We start from the raw sequence: 17,501 nt of genomic DNA, 5'->3' as shown, positions 1-17,501 counted from the left end.
GTAGGGCTCGATCTCCTCGGACCATTCCCGACCTCGGATTCCGGAAATAGGTGGATCGCAGTAGCCACAGACTATGCCACTCGGTATGCGATCACCCGTGCACCTACGATCTGCGCGACCGATGTCGCTGACTTTCTTTTGCACAGTCTTATATTCTACAACATGGTGCCCCTCGTCAATTACTCACAGACCGCGGACGCTATTTCCTGTCCAGAGTTGTCGACGACATCCTGCGTTCGTGTTCTCAAGCATAAGATTGCCACAGCATACCACCCACAGACAAACGGGCTAACCGAGCGTTTGAATCGAACATTAACAGACACGTTCCAAGTAAACCATAAAACGTCACATATACCCAAGCAACCACCGATATCCTTCGGACGGCCGACAGACGTCTGTTTCGGATGTTCTGTACGTCCGCTGAACATCCGCAAACAGCCGGTAGACGTCCGTCGGCCGTCCGAAAGGTGGCCAAAGGTATACGGTTCGCCCGACGACGGACGTCCAGTTGAGTACGTCCATTGGCGGATCTTTCTCGAATATTCGCATGTATGGTGCATGCGTGCTTTATTCACTCCGCGCGATGCAATAAAACCAAAAACAATTTGATGCATAGCACGCATATTTTATTGTGGTTGATGATACATCAGCAGAGCAATGGGTTATATTAGGAAAATTTCTTAAATGTGACTCTTCAAATGTGGCAAGCTTGGGACACACATCCGTAATCTTCCCACCCACAGGATTTCTGAAATAAAAAAGAACGCGGCAAACATCAGTCATGTGAAACAAATGGCACAATGCAGCAGCCCAAGTTACATTGGAACCAATAGAAGTGCTGCACGTATAACAGACAATGCACTTTAACAAACACCTCAATAAGTATAAGGCAATAACAGCTCTCACTTTTCCACACCACATTTGACAATGTATCTGCTCTTTATTTATTCTCATGGGCCTCATGGGCCTTAGGGCACTAACCTGCGCAGCAGTGTACGCGACTGCGCACAGAAAGCCGCAAAGCTTCCGTTGCGAACCACTGCGAACTACACGTGCTTCCTATGGTCTGCCTTGCGCGCGTTGTCACTCTTTATACAGGCACAGTGAAACTAGCGATGCCTTAAAAATTAACAAGATGCGATAATACTCAGTCCCACAACTTTGAAGAGGAGTGGGAATTAGCCGCGCGAGTTGAGGGCTCCCGCAGCTGTGTGATGTAGGCTCCCGAAAGTGTGAGAACAGCACACACTTGTGGAAGCCATCTCCTCGCGCTTACTGCTCCCACTGTCCTGTGAACGAATGTTATATGAGCATGCTGCATTGTCCTAGAAGCAAGTTCCAAGAAGTGTACTGGATACATACCTTTGTAGGCAATCACACGTGCACTAAGCCTTCTTTAAACCAAGGTCGACGCAGTACGGGATTCCGGTGTTCCAGAAGACCTTCAGGCGCTCCTCGTATCTTTCGAATTGCTTAAGTTACATACTACTTTCGTCCACAGACCGAACAAAGCCACACATTATAATAACAGAGCTATAAAGCTCTGCGCGACAACACTACGCGACAAATAAACAGCGCTACGGAGCTAGCCGTACTGATGGATTGGATTGGACTGACCGCGAACTGACATCTATGATGATGGTGATAGCAGAATGCACGGGATTTTGATTCTTACGAATGGTTTCAATGGCAAGTTTAGCTGTCTCACAACTCCACTAATTTGGAGAAGTTTTACAAATATAAAACTAGTCATTGAGTTCTTGCAAAATTCTGCTACACCTCCTTCTCCTCTTAGATAAATTTAGCTCGTTGGCGGCTCTTGCACTGCAGGTAGGAGTGGAATCGCACCAATTTACAAACATCTTCGCGTCAAACTCTCCAACTGATGCAAATAAAACAGTACGAAAGACGCGAATTTTCTGTGAAATAAAAAACGTCCATACTCATGGCCTGGGAAAATACTCGGCCTTATATCCTTCGGACGTACACCTCTCTCATGCGAATATACAAAAGTGGACACTGTCCGTACGTCCGGCGGATGTACGAATACGGATATCCGAAATAGGATTGTGTTCGTGCGTCCGATGGACGTCCGATCTCGGCAAAGGACGTTCGGATCTAGCTCGTACGTCCGACGGATATCTGTGGTTGCTTGGGTACATCGGCGAGATATTTACGCTGGACATTAGACACCTCCATTAGACATCCATTTTGGTACCGTTTACAATCTACGTACCTACAGCATGAAAATTGGGGTCCAGTTCACGTTGTAAGTATACGTACTGCAGACATCGCGCTCGACATTTATCAGATATTTGTGAACATGTAAGTACGCCCAGTCTACGTAGTCTAGACGTCTATATAAAGAGAATATGACTATACATAGATCAATACCCAGGTGAAAATTTCTAACTGGTTCCAGTCCAACTCTTTTAAGGGACACATTTCCAGTTGTTGCAACTGGAAATTTGTTCCTTAAACCAGTTGCGACTGGAACCAGCTGCAATACGAGATGCAGCTGACACATGTTACAATTCCAGATGGAACGGAGACCTATACTGCATCCCAGCCACTGACTTCCCTGTGGAGTCGTCGGGACGTCCAAGCACTCCAGCTAGCTCAAATACAGTTAAGTAAGCGAGTACATGGCCGTCACGGGAGCCCAAAATACTGCAGATGACTTCCTAGTGCGTCAGTATTTTATTGCGCTCGGCGCTTTCACTGAATCTTCTCGTTGAGCATAATCGTCAGGTTTACAGCTGCGGTGGCATCAATACTCTTCTGCCGAGCCCAAAAGAAAGCATAATTGTTCACTTTTATAGGTGACAAGAGCAAGGGCGTCCGCAGAACTTTTTCCAGGGGGGTGCACCCGATGTCCGGGGATGGGGGAGGCGGTAGGTTTGTAGTTGTTTTCTACTAGGGCATAAATAATGTCCGTAATTCCAAGGGGGGGGCAACCGCCCCCCCTTGCCCCCCCTTCCGGACGCCCATGGACAAGAGAATAGCACAGCAACCACAAGAAACAAACCCAGTAATTTACGCCACTTTTACCGACGCAAGTCTATGAAGCGTCAAAGCTATAGGTTGCCCTTGCAGCACTAAAAGGCAGTCGTGCTGAGCGGAGTGTGCTTGCACACGCACTTCGGCACACCATCCGAACGCATGACCACATTTCGGTAGTAGAGGCCAGTTGCACAGCGAGTTTGGCAAAACAGCCAAACGAGTGAGCGTAAAAATATAACGTGCCGATAAATGCGTTAGAATTTTTTCATTACGAACGCAAAAATAGCATAAAATACACTTCAATGAGTGAACTGAGACTGAGTACGCACCAGGAAAGGTCATGATTCCAGCCGGTGAAAACGACTTGTAGTCCGAATTCGTACTGACGGGTCCACTTCGCCGAGTAGTAAAACCAAGCAAACTGTCTTCCTTCAGCTCCATCAAGGAAAGAACGGTTGAACAATCCCGCCAACAATAATAAGGGAATAATTAATTCTATGTCGAGGTTCTTCAAACACAATTAACGTTCCCACGAAACACGATGAGAAATCGCACACGCCGTGCGCTCTACTACTGCCGCCATGGCTGACCTAGCGTCGTGCGGAATGTGCGAAACTGACACATATTTTGTATCGTCTCTTTTTTGTACTTAGCAAGCTTGCTGTGGCACAAAAAATAAGTTAATAATTTTTAAATTGTAGCATATTACTTTTTTCACAGCTGCAATCGCCATGCGCAGTTTGAGCTATTATTGATAAAATACGATACGGACTACAACGCGATGGCGGCGTAGACAATTCACCGCGCTTTCCCCGCCGCCGCCTGTCCGCGGCACAGAACAGGCATATGGGCAGCGCATGTAGCATGAAGGCAAGATAACATCATTAGGGTAACGGGCTGGATTCAGAGAGAATGCAAGCACAGCAGAGAGGATCAGGGCAGGTGGGCAGATGAGGTTCGGAAGTTTGCTGGGATAAGGGGGCCGCCGCTGGCACAGGGTTAACTGGAGAAATTTTTTGCCTGCAGTGGACATGATTACAGTGTTGACATGATGATAAAAAGCGGGACTCAAGAAGTTTATTCTCAAGAAATATGAGGTCACACATTCAGCTACACAAATGCCTAAGCTTTCCTCAGTTCAACATTCCAATAGTTAGTTATCATTGGTAGCACGATTAGCGGATTTAACACATTTTTGAGAAACAATAACTCCCAAAAATTGAACTGAACCAATTTTTGTACTTTAAATAGTTGGATATGTTGAATAAAACATGCTTAATCAGAAAAAATGGTTATTATATAGTCCTGGCTGCTAAATAACAAAGTTTTTTAGTGTGTCCTCACTTTTCAGTGTGGTTGAGATAGCTTGCAGGGTATAAATTGAATGTAAGAATAGTAATGAAATAACAATGCAAATCCTGACCAAAGTGACTGGTATTTCAAACCAACTGCGTACAGTTGAGTCAGAAACCTGATGCGTGTGCATTCAGATTTGTCTTTACTACTTCCCGTATTTTTCTTCTTTCTAGGATAATGTTGCCGTGAAGCGAGCACGAAAAAACAAAAAAACACAGGCAGCGCTGGTCATGCCTCCAATTTGTAGTCAACAGCGATTTCCAACTTTAAATGCAGTAAGGCAACACGAAATATGGAACGATTGAAAAATATGAAATTCTTAAATTATATATCTCACTTACATACCCAGGACGTGACAAGTAATATCTACAAAGAGTCTAGGTTAAGGCAGATATAATGTCGTGGGTACGTCTCCAGCTTTTCCGCGAAAAATGGTTGGTAGATAAGACGTCTGAGAGATTTTGCTTTGGTACATAGACGTTCAGACTTAATCTGGACATCTACGGGAGGTTTGTGGTTTGCTGGGTTGTCTATGTACGCGTCTCCCCCGACCACAAAGACTGGGATCTCGCCTTGCCCTATGTGACGTTCGCTTACAACACCTCCAGGCATGACACAACTGGTTACTCTCCATTCTATCTCTTATACGGCAGACACGCCGTCCTGCCATTGGACACACTCGTGCCATCCGCTGACCGTTCCGTCACCGCCTTCGCCCGGGACGCCATTGCTCAAGCTGAAGACGCTCGCCAAATCGCCCGAACTCGGCTCCAAGCGTCCCAACAAGCGCAGAAGTCATTGTACGATAATCGCCATCGTCATGTCACCTACGAACCGGGTTCGCTCGTTCTTCTGTGGTCCCCTTCCTGTCGCGTCGGTCTCTCTGAAAAACTTTTGTCTCCCTACCATGGTCCTTATCGTGTTGTGCGTCAGGTCACCGATGTCACGTATGAAGTTGCTCCTCATACACCTGCATTCTCTTCATGTACACCACCCACCGACATTGTTCACGTTATGCGCCTCAAGCCCTACCACGCCGCTCCTCTATCACCGGCCTAACGCCGGGACGGTGCTCATGCCGCCGGCGGTCATGCTACGACGAAGAGGAAGTCGAAGTGGCCTCCCACGTGAAAGGGTCGCACGAAGAAGAAGAGGTTGATGGTGCTTCCTGCTGGCGTTGGTGCTTCCTGCTGCTCGCCGCTAGGAACTATTCACCTACCGCTTGTAAATAAATGTAAATGGCATTTCCCCATAACAATATGATTGTAACGATGCTTCGAGCTGCTTCAACGTTGAAGAAGGCACATCAAAATCTGTCCTGCACAGTACAAGATTGGTGAGCAAATGAGATTTTATTAAAGCCGCAAAAAGTTAGTGCACACAAGGGGAAGGGTGAAGCGCCGTGGAATAATGTTGGTGTACCGGAAGAGCATAATTCCGTGCAACATGTATAAAAAGCAGCATAGGTATTGTGGCTTATACTGCACAGATCATAGCGTTGTCATTCACTTTCCAGTCTTCCTGCTTCATTTTTGCCTCCCATTCATGCCTCATCCCGAGCATAATGAAAACATCGAGCAAGCACACAATGGAACAAAACAACCTGGTGTGCTAGTTTTTGCGCCTGAAGACAGTTCAGTCCCCCAGTATACCTGGCGGACAACACAACTTCAGACACGTGCGCCATAGTAACGGCACGAAAAGCGACTTGCCCCAAGATGGCTACCGCAGAGATGGAGGAGGTGGGGCGCATGCAAAAGGTTGTCACCACCCTGTAAGGCGGCAATAGCATTGAGGCACCCTAGGTGTTTACGGATTGCCACGCCGCACATAGTGATTAATGTAAACTGTGCTCAAGTTGCAAACTTAGACTATTGATGAATGTACAACTGCTTGCCAAAAAAATCAATGAAACAGATGCATTAAAAAAAGAAAGAAACAATGCTTACATGTAGCGCCATCTATGAAGAAGCCCCATAAATTCATCAATCTTGTAGGGTAAATTTTACACAACTGATGGCGCGCATGTTTCCACATCCGAGTACCTAGCTTCGTTTTGGTTTCAGCACAGCAGCCATGTGAGGCAGTACTCGTCCGCGCTTTTACGGACGAAGAAATTCAAAATTGCTTAAGAATTCAGAGTTCAATGATAATGAGAACGAGGAAGGAGCCCACCTAAGTGCCTTGTCGAGTGATGACAGCGATGAAGACCCCCTGCCACCGAAAAATACGCGTAAGAGGAAATCCGACAGGCCATATTGGTGCTGGAAGATTTGATTCAGTAAAACTAATATCTATAAGATTATCCTGAATAAACATGTCTACATGTCCTGCAGAGCATTTTAGTGCGTTACTAGCAAAATACTTCCAGGAAACTGACCTGCAAAAAAAAACCCGGCAGGGTGTGTGCAGCTAGCTGTGAGTAAAAAAACCTGGCAGTGAAAGGGTTAACAAAAATTTATAAATATAACAGTCTGACAGAAACAAAAAAAAAATAAAAGCTTTCTAGAAGACAACAGCGCCATAGGGCAAGAGCTTTTATTTGCCGCTTCGAGATGGTGCTGCCATCCGTAAGCACCCAGAAAGTGGTTACTGAAACTAGTCACTTTTTGAAGCGCCGTTTCACGTCCTTCTCCAGCTGCACAGGGATGTAATACGACCCACAACTATGCAACACAATGACAAAGCCATCCTCGCCCTTGATCTGAAAGGGGCTTTCGACAATGTTAAACACGGAATCATCCTGGCCAACTTGAGCTCTACCGATTGTGGGACTAAGGCCTACGCGTATGTAAGAGATTTCTTGACTAATCGCCAGGCCTTTCTTTGGATTGAGGGCGAGGAATATGGCCCTTACATGATGGGAACACGGGGTACCCCTCAGGGAGCGGTGTTATCACCGCTCCTGTTCAGCATAGCTATGATGCGCCTCCCAAGCCAACTGGCCCGGGTGGAAGGCATTCAACATGCGTTATATGCAGATGGCATTACAATTTGGACCACTGAGGGGAGCCTTGGGGACATGGAGGACCGCCTTCAGCAGGCCGCTTCCATAGTCGATGTGTATGCTATTGACTGTGGGCTCCAATGTGCTCCAGCGAAATCAGCTTCTGCATGTCAGAGCGAACCCAAAGGATAGGACAGCAATTCCCATCTCTCTGTCAGGAGGTCCTATTAGAGAGGTGGAGGAGCACCGTATTCTGGGCCTTTTCATTCACCACGGACTCAAACCGGACTCCACCATTGTGAAACTCAAGAGAGTAGGCGAACAGGTAGGGCGCATGATCCGCCGCGTTTCCAACAAGCGGGGCGGTCTGCGGGGCAGGGACGCGCTTCGGCTCGTCTATGCCTTCGTGACTAGCCGGATCCTCTACGCCGTGCCATATCTCCGCACTACTAAGCAAGACGAGGCCCGAATAGATGCCATCATCCGCAAGGCAACTAAGCGAGCCCTGGATCTCCCGGTGGCTACCTCTAATGCCAAACTCAAGGCATTGGGGGTGCTAAACTCCTACCAAGAGCTGCGGGAGGCCCACCTCATGAACCAATACACGCGGCTCATGCAGACGGCCCCTGAGCGCCGCCTGCTAAACCGCTTACACATCCAACACGACTGCACTCCAGAGGAGGCGGAGCGTATACCAGTACTGTGGCGCCATATGCTCTGGGTCTCCCCGCTCCCCCGTAACATGGACACCGACATACACGAAAACAGACGACAAGCGCGGGCTCGGGCTCTTGAGAGACAACACGGCTCCTGATCTAGTGTATATTATGTAGACAAAGCAGGGCCATCGCCCACGGGATTTTACATGGCCGCTGTCGTTCACCAGGAAATGCACGTTGATGGACTCTCCTTTCGAGCCCCGAATTCAATGCGAGCCGAGGAAGTAGTGATAGCGCTTGCTGCCGCCCACGCCAATTCGAGAATCATTATCACGGACTCCCGAAAAGCATGTGATCATTACTTTGCAGGGGAGATCTTCTCCCTTAGCCTTAGCTGCTTGCATTCTAAGACAGACTGCCACTGATCCAACACCAAAAAGAATCATCTGGGCTCCTGGCCACCAGGGCTTACGAGGTAATGAGGCCGCTGACGCGGCTGCCCGAGCGCTTATTCACCTCCTCATCCCAGCTCTTCTGGCTCGGAGACTAACCAGCCGCTGCTGCGATTCAAGGAAATAATACCGCATTATAGCGACAACCACCGCCTTTTCCCGGCCCCTGCAAAGGGGCTGAGTAAGACGGAGGAGCGAACTTTAAAGCGCCTGCAGACAGGTACTCTATTCTGTCCTGCAATCATAAAACATTACGATCCGAACACGGATGGGCGATGCCCGCACTGTGGGGAGACCTGTGATATCTTCCACATGGTGTGGGCATGTACTCAAAATCCCCACCTCCCCCCTTCCCCTACCCCTTCCAGAGAGGCATGGGAGACTGCCCTCCTCAATTGCTCCTCGCTTGAGTCCGAAAGGGTTGTGGTGAAATGGGCGAGAGACGGGGCCTTGTCATGCGGTGTCCCGGACTAGGGACGCCGACCATGCAGTGGGGCCACTCTGTGGCTCCCAAACTCTATTTCACGAAATAAAAGTTTCACCACCACAACCAGCTGGTATGATCTAAGAGCTCTGCCTAGGCCATACTAAATTCACCAGATAAATTGTGAATTCTGGCGGCACTGCACTACATCCACTAAAGAGAGGCGCAGGAATGCCGGGAAGGCGAGGTTTTTTACTTGGCTTGGCTATTGTTGGGCATAAGATTCGGCTGTGAAATTATGACTCTTCTCGAGGCAAACTTAGAAGAAATGCTGCGAAAGTTCATACCAGACTAACACTGAACTTTCACTTCCGTTAAATCTATCGAAGTGAAAAAAGCAGTATTGATCCGCTCACAGAAGAGAGCATTGCGATGCAGTTGCCAATTTCAAGGTACAGTCTACGCTTTCAGCCTAACACTAGCCAAGCTAAACACGAAACTTCGTTTTCCCAGCATTCCCACGGCGGATGAAATGCTCTTTAAGAAACTCGCATAGACGGAGGTGCCAGCTCTCTAGGCAAAATTTAGAAACTCTATGGGTATAGTGCCTAGAATATACTACGCTATTGGCCACACAGCTCCAAGGGCCCCTCTACAGCAATTTTTTGTTTTGCACTACTTTTTCTCACCCATCATGAACGTCCAACTTGCTTATCTTGCTGAACCAAGGCGTCAATGAGAAATTCGCCATCGGATTAAGAAAAAAAGTGTTTTTGCTAAACTAGTCATTAAAGAGAAATCGAATCTGCTTTTCTATAGTAGAATAAAACTTCATAACAGCAGTTAACAATAAGCCACGGTCCACGGCGTCCTATATTACTCCACTAGCCAATCACAACAGTAAACTAAATCAGCTTAACGTTTAACTGTATTAAACAAGCCAGATATCAAAATTCTAGAGCTTAATTTTTTTCTTGTGATTACTTCTTGTTTAGGGTAAGAAGAAAAGTTTTAATGGACTACTTTTTTGCAGAGCAGGATTTATGTGCAGCAGCCCTGATAGTGGGTGGAGCTTCAGTGCAGACTTGTTGTATCAGACTACAGCTTCAGTGGGCACCACAACAATTTTAGCAACAAGGAAGAGGTATGAGCCACAAGCAGTGAAGAGACCGTTGCCAATATCAAAGTAGCAAAATCGATATAGCATCTTGAAGTGCGGCCCCTATTCTAACTATCGCTAATATCAAAGCAGCTAAAACAAATTTGAGTAACTGAAATGCAGCAACAGAAAGTACAGTACCTATTAATTTTTACAACAAAATGTGGAATGGCATGCAGTATTCAGAAGCAAGACATTTTGTAAACAATTTTATTTGGCAAAACACATGTCTAGTACACATAAAATGCCCACTGCAATTCCTGAGGAAATGCCACTGCACAACAAGCCAGACATCACAATAAGTTTTTAACAATTTTGTTCAACCTGCAGAGGGTTGCGTTAAGATCTTTCTCTTTACGCCTGTGTGCTAGCAAGCACGGATAACATGAACAGAACTCTTGAGACATGTCAATACAAAGCCTGCTCAAAACAGTCATACACTGACAGTGCAAAATGCATGAGACAAGAGCACTTTTACAGACTCATGAGAGCCAGAAACTTTGTTTCTTAAGCAAGCCATTCGAAGAAAAATATTCTGAAGCCACATATAATAGGTGCCTAATGCCATGGTTTGATCTGAAATGCAAGCACCTTACACAGAAAAATTTGAAAAACCGCATACTACACATAACAGGTGGCTTTCTGAGTTGTGTTCCTAGTGTAAGAAATCAAAACATGATGTGAGAACATATACTTTGTTGCCTGTGAGCCATAATGTCATCTATGCTGAAAATAATGCCAAGAAAAACTCTAGAAAACAATAATAATATACTGTTAGCATATACATGCCTGTTTAACTTCAATACCGAAACAAACTGCAGCGGTCTATAAATAAGTAAAAGACAAAAAAAAATCATTACAGCTTTTTTGACTAGAGTACAACATTATTTTACAGCCACACAGAGTGTAGCAGCTAATTTTGAGTATTCTCAAAAATGCACAACGACATGCCATCAACAACTCATGGGAACCTTGCTGTGAAACACCACCACTACTGCCCTGGTGGTGTACAGAGCCTACAGGCAAGTTCACGAACACTCCCCAAGTTGCACCACTGGCTCACCACATAAGTATAATTTTGAGTATTCACAGAAACGTACAAAACACGCTTTTGACAACTCATGGGAACCCTGCTGTGAAGTACCAGAGACATCATTACTGCCCTAGTGGAGTAGAGGACCTGCAGGCAAGTTCACAAATGTTAAAAAACTGGCTGACAACATAGAAAGTGCAGCTCATGACAAAATATTTATTGATACATGAAACATCGCTGATATGAAGTGTGCCAACTGTTAACGGACACAGTGTCATTGTATGCTATTTTGCCGCACATTACCAGCCAGATGAGGAATCAATTATTGCACCAATGTCTACCCTCAGCCAATGCCCCTGAAAAAGCTTTTTTAGAAACAGATGAGTTGATGTAAAACCATGTACTTAATACTGTTTTTAATCATAGTACGGTCCAATAGTTTTGGTATCTAACTCTTTGTGCAACCAAAATGAAAAATTTTGCAGCAGTGTCAGACAAGGTTGCACTTGAAAATAATTACAGTAGGTACTAAGTCTGCATTTTAAAAGTGATGATGCCTGTTTTATAAAATATGCAGCCTAATAATCTCCAAATGAAACATTAGAGAAGACACACTGGACCCTCTTTTTTTTTTACATACAATCAACATTTCTGCAATAAGATGCATTACAAAAAGCAACATAAAATACAGAACAGCAGCCATTTTTACCTTTCCCATGTTTACTTTTATTTTCACATACTACTAGCAGCCTTGCAGAATTACTTATTGCAGCATATGTCCATAACACACTACTGAAGAAACAATGCTAAAACAATGTAGGAAGAGCATACCATCATTAGAATATTAGGCATAATAATGCAAAGCTATTAGGCTACCGAATTTTTTCACCTGGGCTTAGAGGCATGCTGTAATGGGGGGCTCCCTTTCCCCGCTACACTAAACAATGCCACATCCAATGCCAGGCCTACACAGCAAATTTGCCCACAGCTTGTACAGTATGAATGGTAATACCTTGATTTAGCCAGGTTTAGATTTATCTCCACTGCATACCTGTAAGCAAAACCCTTTAATGTAGTTCGAAAGACTAGCATATTAATGCTTTGCAAAATTCACACCATGACAAGTCTAGTTAGAGGAATGTTTTCCTTAGATTGTTCTTCAGCACATTCAACAAGCAGCATGGCTGTGATCCCTCCCACCGAACACATTTTTTTTTTTTTTGTGCCGACAATGCAACAAGCAATAACCTACAAAGCTTCAAAACTCTTTCAAACTACCACGACAAAAATGGGTTAAATGCAATTCTGTTAAGCGTTTTAAGTGCAGCTGCTGGTTGTTGCCTTGATGGCTAACCACAAAGTAATTGGGACAACATGAAAATGAAAATAGAAGTCTCAGAAGTCTTCAGAACATTACAGTAGACAATACAATAGTATTCATTTTTGTATAACACAGACTGGAACTTATCAGCCACACACAGAATCCAAACCACATAATCTAGAGTGCACCAGTTTAACAGTTACTCACAAAGTGTTTGACATTTCTTTGGGACGCTGCTATATAACGTGCTGATGACACTGCATTTGGCAGCAACAAAGCACAATTACTAAAACAAGAAGTCCACAGGCAAAGCAGGCTTTGCAATGCCTGTAAAGTGGTGACCTGGAAAAAAAAAAAAGGAACATGCACGTATTCCATTGCTTTAAACACGCAGTTTTTTCTGTTAGGTCTATGAGCCCACGACTATCAAAAAGACATTCAATGTAAACTCATTTTTCACGTGCTTTATAAAATAAAAGCAGGTATAATGCATTATTCTTATTTAAAGCAAGCCTTGTAGAATCCACCACTAAGGCATACACCAAAGCCTTATTAGAGAAAAACTAATCCCCTCACTACAACTGTTGTTCTACAAAAACGGTATTAATGGCACCAGGGGTTTACAGGGTGCAGCCCCCCACCCCCCCCCCCCGCCAAAAAAAAAAAATTATTTCCCCACGGCATAGAATTTAACGGCCTCCTCTTATGAGTGCAACCAACATCGATCACCTTTTACATGCAAGCTGTGAGGCCATGAATAATGACAATTCAGATTTTTTTTCTTGTGGACCTCACATTGTGCAAACATGGTACCTGCAGTAAATGATAACAGCCATGAAGTTTTAAAGGGTAACCAATGCTTTCTTTGTGCCCATTATTTCATTATCTCTTACCTCGTTGTGGTATGAGATGCGTGATTACACCACATTTAAAATTTCACCACGCTAAACCACACTATCTCATGAGGCTACTGATGTGACACATTATCGCTTGGTGCAAAATTTTCACAACCAAATATAAACTTACATAAAGAGAAATGCAACATTTTTATTTGGCACGAAAGCGCTTAGTACCATGCAAACCTGACACCAAAAGCAAACGACTTTCTCAGTTGTAACTTTACTTGCATCACAAATAATAAAGCTGTTAATATTTTTGCTGCTTATGAAGTAATGAAGTTTCAAAATGAAACATTAAATAACAACAAACAATAGCTGAACTGTCACCTGAGGTGCAAGCAGAGTTCAACATCCCTTTACGGTGCTAATTACCATAGAGTGGAGAGAAAATTTAGAAATTTTCAGATCTAAGTAAGAAGCACTACAAGACATAGCAGAAAAAATTTCCACCTTCCTCTTTCAATAGCTCTGCAATTTTTGTTGAGTCGTCACATCTATGTCATGACTAAGCAATGTTTTCAAGGTCTCAATCATGCTTCTTTTGACTTAATCCTGCCAAATGAAATCATTATGTAAGCAAATCAGCACAATTAAGACACTTTAAAGTATTAAAGGAGTACAGACATTTGTTTGCGTTTTCTTGTTTCAAATGATGTGTTAGGCATTATAGTCTGATACAACTCAAGAATGAAACAGCTTTTCCCCATCAAAGGACCCCTTTCCAGCCAATGGCGTCGGCTGATTCTCGCTAGCATGACAATGCAGGGAGTGGTGCGACAATGCAGGGAGGGGGACTACCCCCTTTCATCTGCCACTCCCTGCATTGTCACACTAGCAGGGTCATAATAATCGGCCGATGCCACTGGCTGGAAGGGGAGGGGGAGGGGGGGGGGGGGGGGGGTCCGCTGAGGGGGAAAAGCCGCTGCGTTCTTGAGTTGTATCCGACCATAGTATACATATATCACCCTGTGGTATTTCCCTACAACCGCTAAATGATATATAATTGAATTTCTTAAGGCTATTTTGGTTTCATCAACTGAACGATGGCTGTGACACGCAAGAAGTGTTTAGGGCACGCAAGGCATGAAAAGAACTGCAATACAATCGCTGATACATAGTGTTAATTCACTACAACATTTAAACCAGCCTGCTTCAAGAACTGGAATAAGAAAAAACAACATATCAGTGATCATACTGCAGTTTTTTCCATGCTTCACATGACTTAAACACTTCTTACATGTCACAGCCATTGTTTGGTTTCATCAAACGAAACTAAAACAGCATGAAAGAAGAAATTAACTCTAAATTATTCAGCAATTGTAGGCTAGTACCACATGGTGATCATGTATTCTACAGTTTTGTGCATCACTACAGAGCAGAACAGAGGCAACTAAAATCATGTGTCTCTAGTTGTTTAATGCTAGTAAAACAAGTAAAAGAAAATGCACACTCTCTGGAATCATACAGGCGCTGCTATAAACATGAAGGAGTCCACTTCAAAAATGATTTTTTGTGCTCACTTAACATGCCTAGCTTGATATGTTTCTACAAGATTTTTTTCAGATTTCAGCACCTTTTCATGCACCCACATTTGTGGCCACTGCGCCTTGTATATGAGGATTTGATTATATTCAGGTCCCATCCACAAATGTGGATGCAGCGCCATTTGGCAGTATGAGAAAAAGTAATCTTGCTTTTACTGCTTTTGGTATATTTTATCAAGCTGCAGCAATAAATTAAGAAACTGTCTGCTATAAATTAAAACACCTCCACAGCAAGTAACGTACGCATACTGAGTTAAATAAAATACAATGCACAAATTTCGAGTCTCAAGTGAGTCAGCGAAGTTCAGTAGACTTCTGATACAAAACAAAGAATAAAATGTGTAAAGTATCTTGTAGACTTATTTCAAAGTATTAACTAAGCTTCAAACTAATTTTAATGAGGTTTGCCTGTACTATAAATCCGTACATTAACGTCAGTAGCTGTAATGAAAATCGAAGAAGGGCTTGCACTGTAGCATCAATTCAGGGCGTCAAGGAAAGCTCAATAAGAGTAGAAATGATTTATAGTACATGTACACAGACATAGCACATATATGAAATTCCATCTTCTTTTCGCGAAAATTAGCTGCAATGGATCACTCTCACACTGTATAGTGTTTAGGTACAAAAACAGCAGCTTCTATTCCACTCTGCTTTAGTGGCAGTAACACCCATGTTAAGCTGACATCACTACTGAATTCTATATTTGAGCGCAATCATGTCCAGAAGAATTGGTGTGCGCACATTTCATTAGATATGGATTAAGCAGAAGGACCAATAAATGCATAGCTTCATAGTATGTACCTTAAGCAATTCAGGAGAAGGCTTTGTGTAGGTGTATATAGTAGCAATGCAGACAGAGACAACAATTAGCACTGCCATCCAACAATGCAAAGACGAATCCAGAAAACTCGGTCAGCACTTTAACATTCACAGGAAATTTCATAACTGATGGTTAATCAATTTTATATAACACATTACAGTATTTATGCATTCAGTGGGCACTCGCTCAGGCAGAAATGAAGTTCCTATTCCAGTCCCCTTCATAAGTTTGCTTAAAATAAGCAAGAATCATGCATAAAACAATGCGCTAAAGCATGCCATATTGCCAAGACTTAAACAACTAATTTGCACTCTGTTGTCATACACTCAGATGCTGCACTCATTGCAAACATTTTGGAGCCCTCACATGCACCAAAGTGCCTAATGGCGCATTATTTTTAGCAGGGGCTATATACCTCAGTGCAGAGTACAGGGCAGGCATGGTGGCTGTGCCAGTAATAACTCAGCCAATCCACTAGTTCATGCCATGGACATGTCCATGGCCTCCCCCTGTAAATTGCTTCCTGCTCTAATGGTCATTCTGCCAATCATCAGAATAGAAGGAGAGCACCCTTGCTGTTTCGACAATGTGAAGCCATGGAATGATCACTGCCGCATCACCAGTCTGCTTTTATGAAATGGAATTTTCCACATCTTCTCCGGACGTCCATCAAACACCATTCTCCTTGCCCACAAGTCTCACCATACACCCCATTCATTCTAGGTTGCCTGTCTATGCACTCAAACTGCTAGTTTTGCTGCCCCCCTTTTTTTTACCTTCTGCACAGCTCCTAGTTGGAATGGCCTTCTGCAAAACTTCACCTCAGCAACCTGCCTGTCAATATTAAAAAAAAACTACAGCAAATTTTTCAAAATGAAAATATTGTTACCCACATCGCATGATGCATCCTCTAAACTGGAGCCTTTAAAAAATAGTGACACGATACATATTGCACATATAACGGATGCTTTCATCAACATGCACTTAACCATTCACAATGTTCCATATAATTATTTGCATGAACACTACACCTAATATAGGTTTTGCGTTCAGGTTTAATAAAATGAAGTAATAATAAAAGCTCGCTAAGGTAGCATGCTTAATGCCATCAAACATATCTGTCAAAGGTAACACTATATCCCAATGGCCCTCACAGGCTATTTTCACAACATAAAATCAAATCTGTATTTATGTATTATTCAATGCTTGTAACGAACGTCCTCTGTTGTCTTTTCTTTCATTCATTGGTTGCATATGCTTGCTTCAGTTGATTGTAGTTTTGTGTAACATCTTCTATTCATATAAAATGTACATCTTCATTTCTTATGTTGACGCCTGGGTACGCTATCTTGTGCACTTATTGCATGGGCCCGAACTAGCAGTTTGCTAAGGGCCCAGATGCTTTTATCACCCTGTCTGTATAACCTTCATTCAAAGTGAATAAACTGAAACTGAAACTGAAATGCCAAACAAATGGCAATTGTCACTGCCATGTGGATGCGCACCACAACCCAGGAGTTAGAAGTTTTAAGCCAGTTCTTGATTTGGCCAAGCAGACATATGCAATATGTACTTCCCTTTATCTGAGGTGCTTTTGCGATGCCTTGAGCATAACGTACAGCCTTTGTAAAAAATATACAGCCCACGGGGTTTGCTTTCAAAGCTGTGGAGTGAGGCTGTACAGCCTTTGTAAAAAGTTTGTAGACCAGGGGGTTTGCTAAGCTGTGTAGCAGGGCTCCTGTAGCATTAGTGGAAGTCCTACCCAATGGAGTGGATAGGACTAGAAATTCTTACCCTCTGGCGATTCGGAACACTGGGGATGCATTACGCGCCACATAATGCGGCTCAGAAGCAAAACCCCTGAGCTCGAGACTTTTGACA

The 17,501-nt window shown here is 43.9% G+C and overlaps 1 long non-coding RNA gene across 1 annotated transcript; it reads right to left on the bottom strand.

Moving 5' to 3' along the window:
* Positions 1-604: 604 nt before the first annotated feature.
* LOC149351357 (uncharacterized) lies at positions 605-1,588 on the bottom strand. Its single transcript, XR_016289496.1, has 2 exons — positions 1,363-1,588; positions 605-748 (listed from the first exon to the last, which is right to left on the bottom strand). It is a non-coding gene; the product is annotated as an uncharacterized LOC149351357 (long non-coding RNA).
* Between the last annotated feature and the right edge of the window lie 15,913 nt (positions 1,589-17,501).

Source organism: Amblyomma mixtum, chromosome 3, assembly GCF_055824585.1.
Source record: "Amblyomma mixtum isolate Tamu chromosome 3, ASM5582458v1, whole genome shotgun sequence".
Taxonomy (NCBI): Eukaryota; Metazoa; Arthropoda; class Arachnida; order Ixodida; family Ixodidae; genus Amblyomma; species Amblyomma mixtum.
This window is presented reverse-complemented; position numbering and strand designations above follow the sequence as displayed.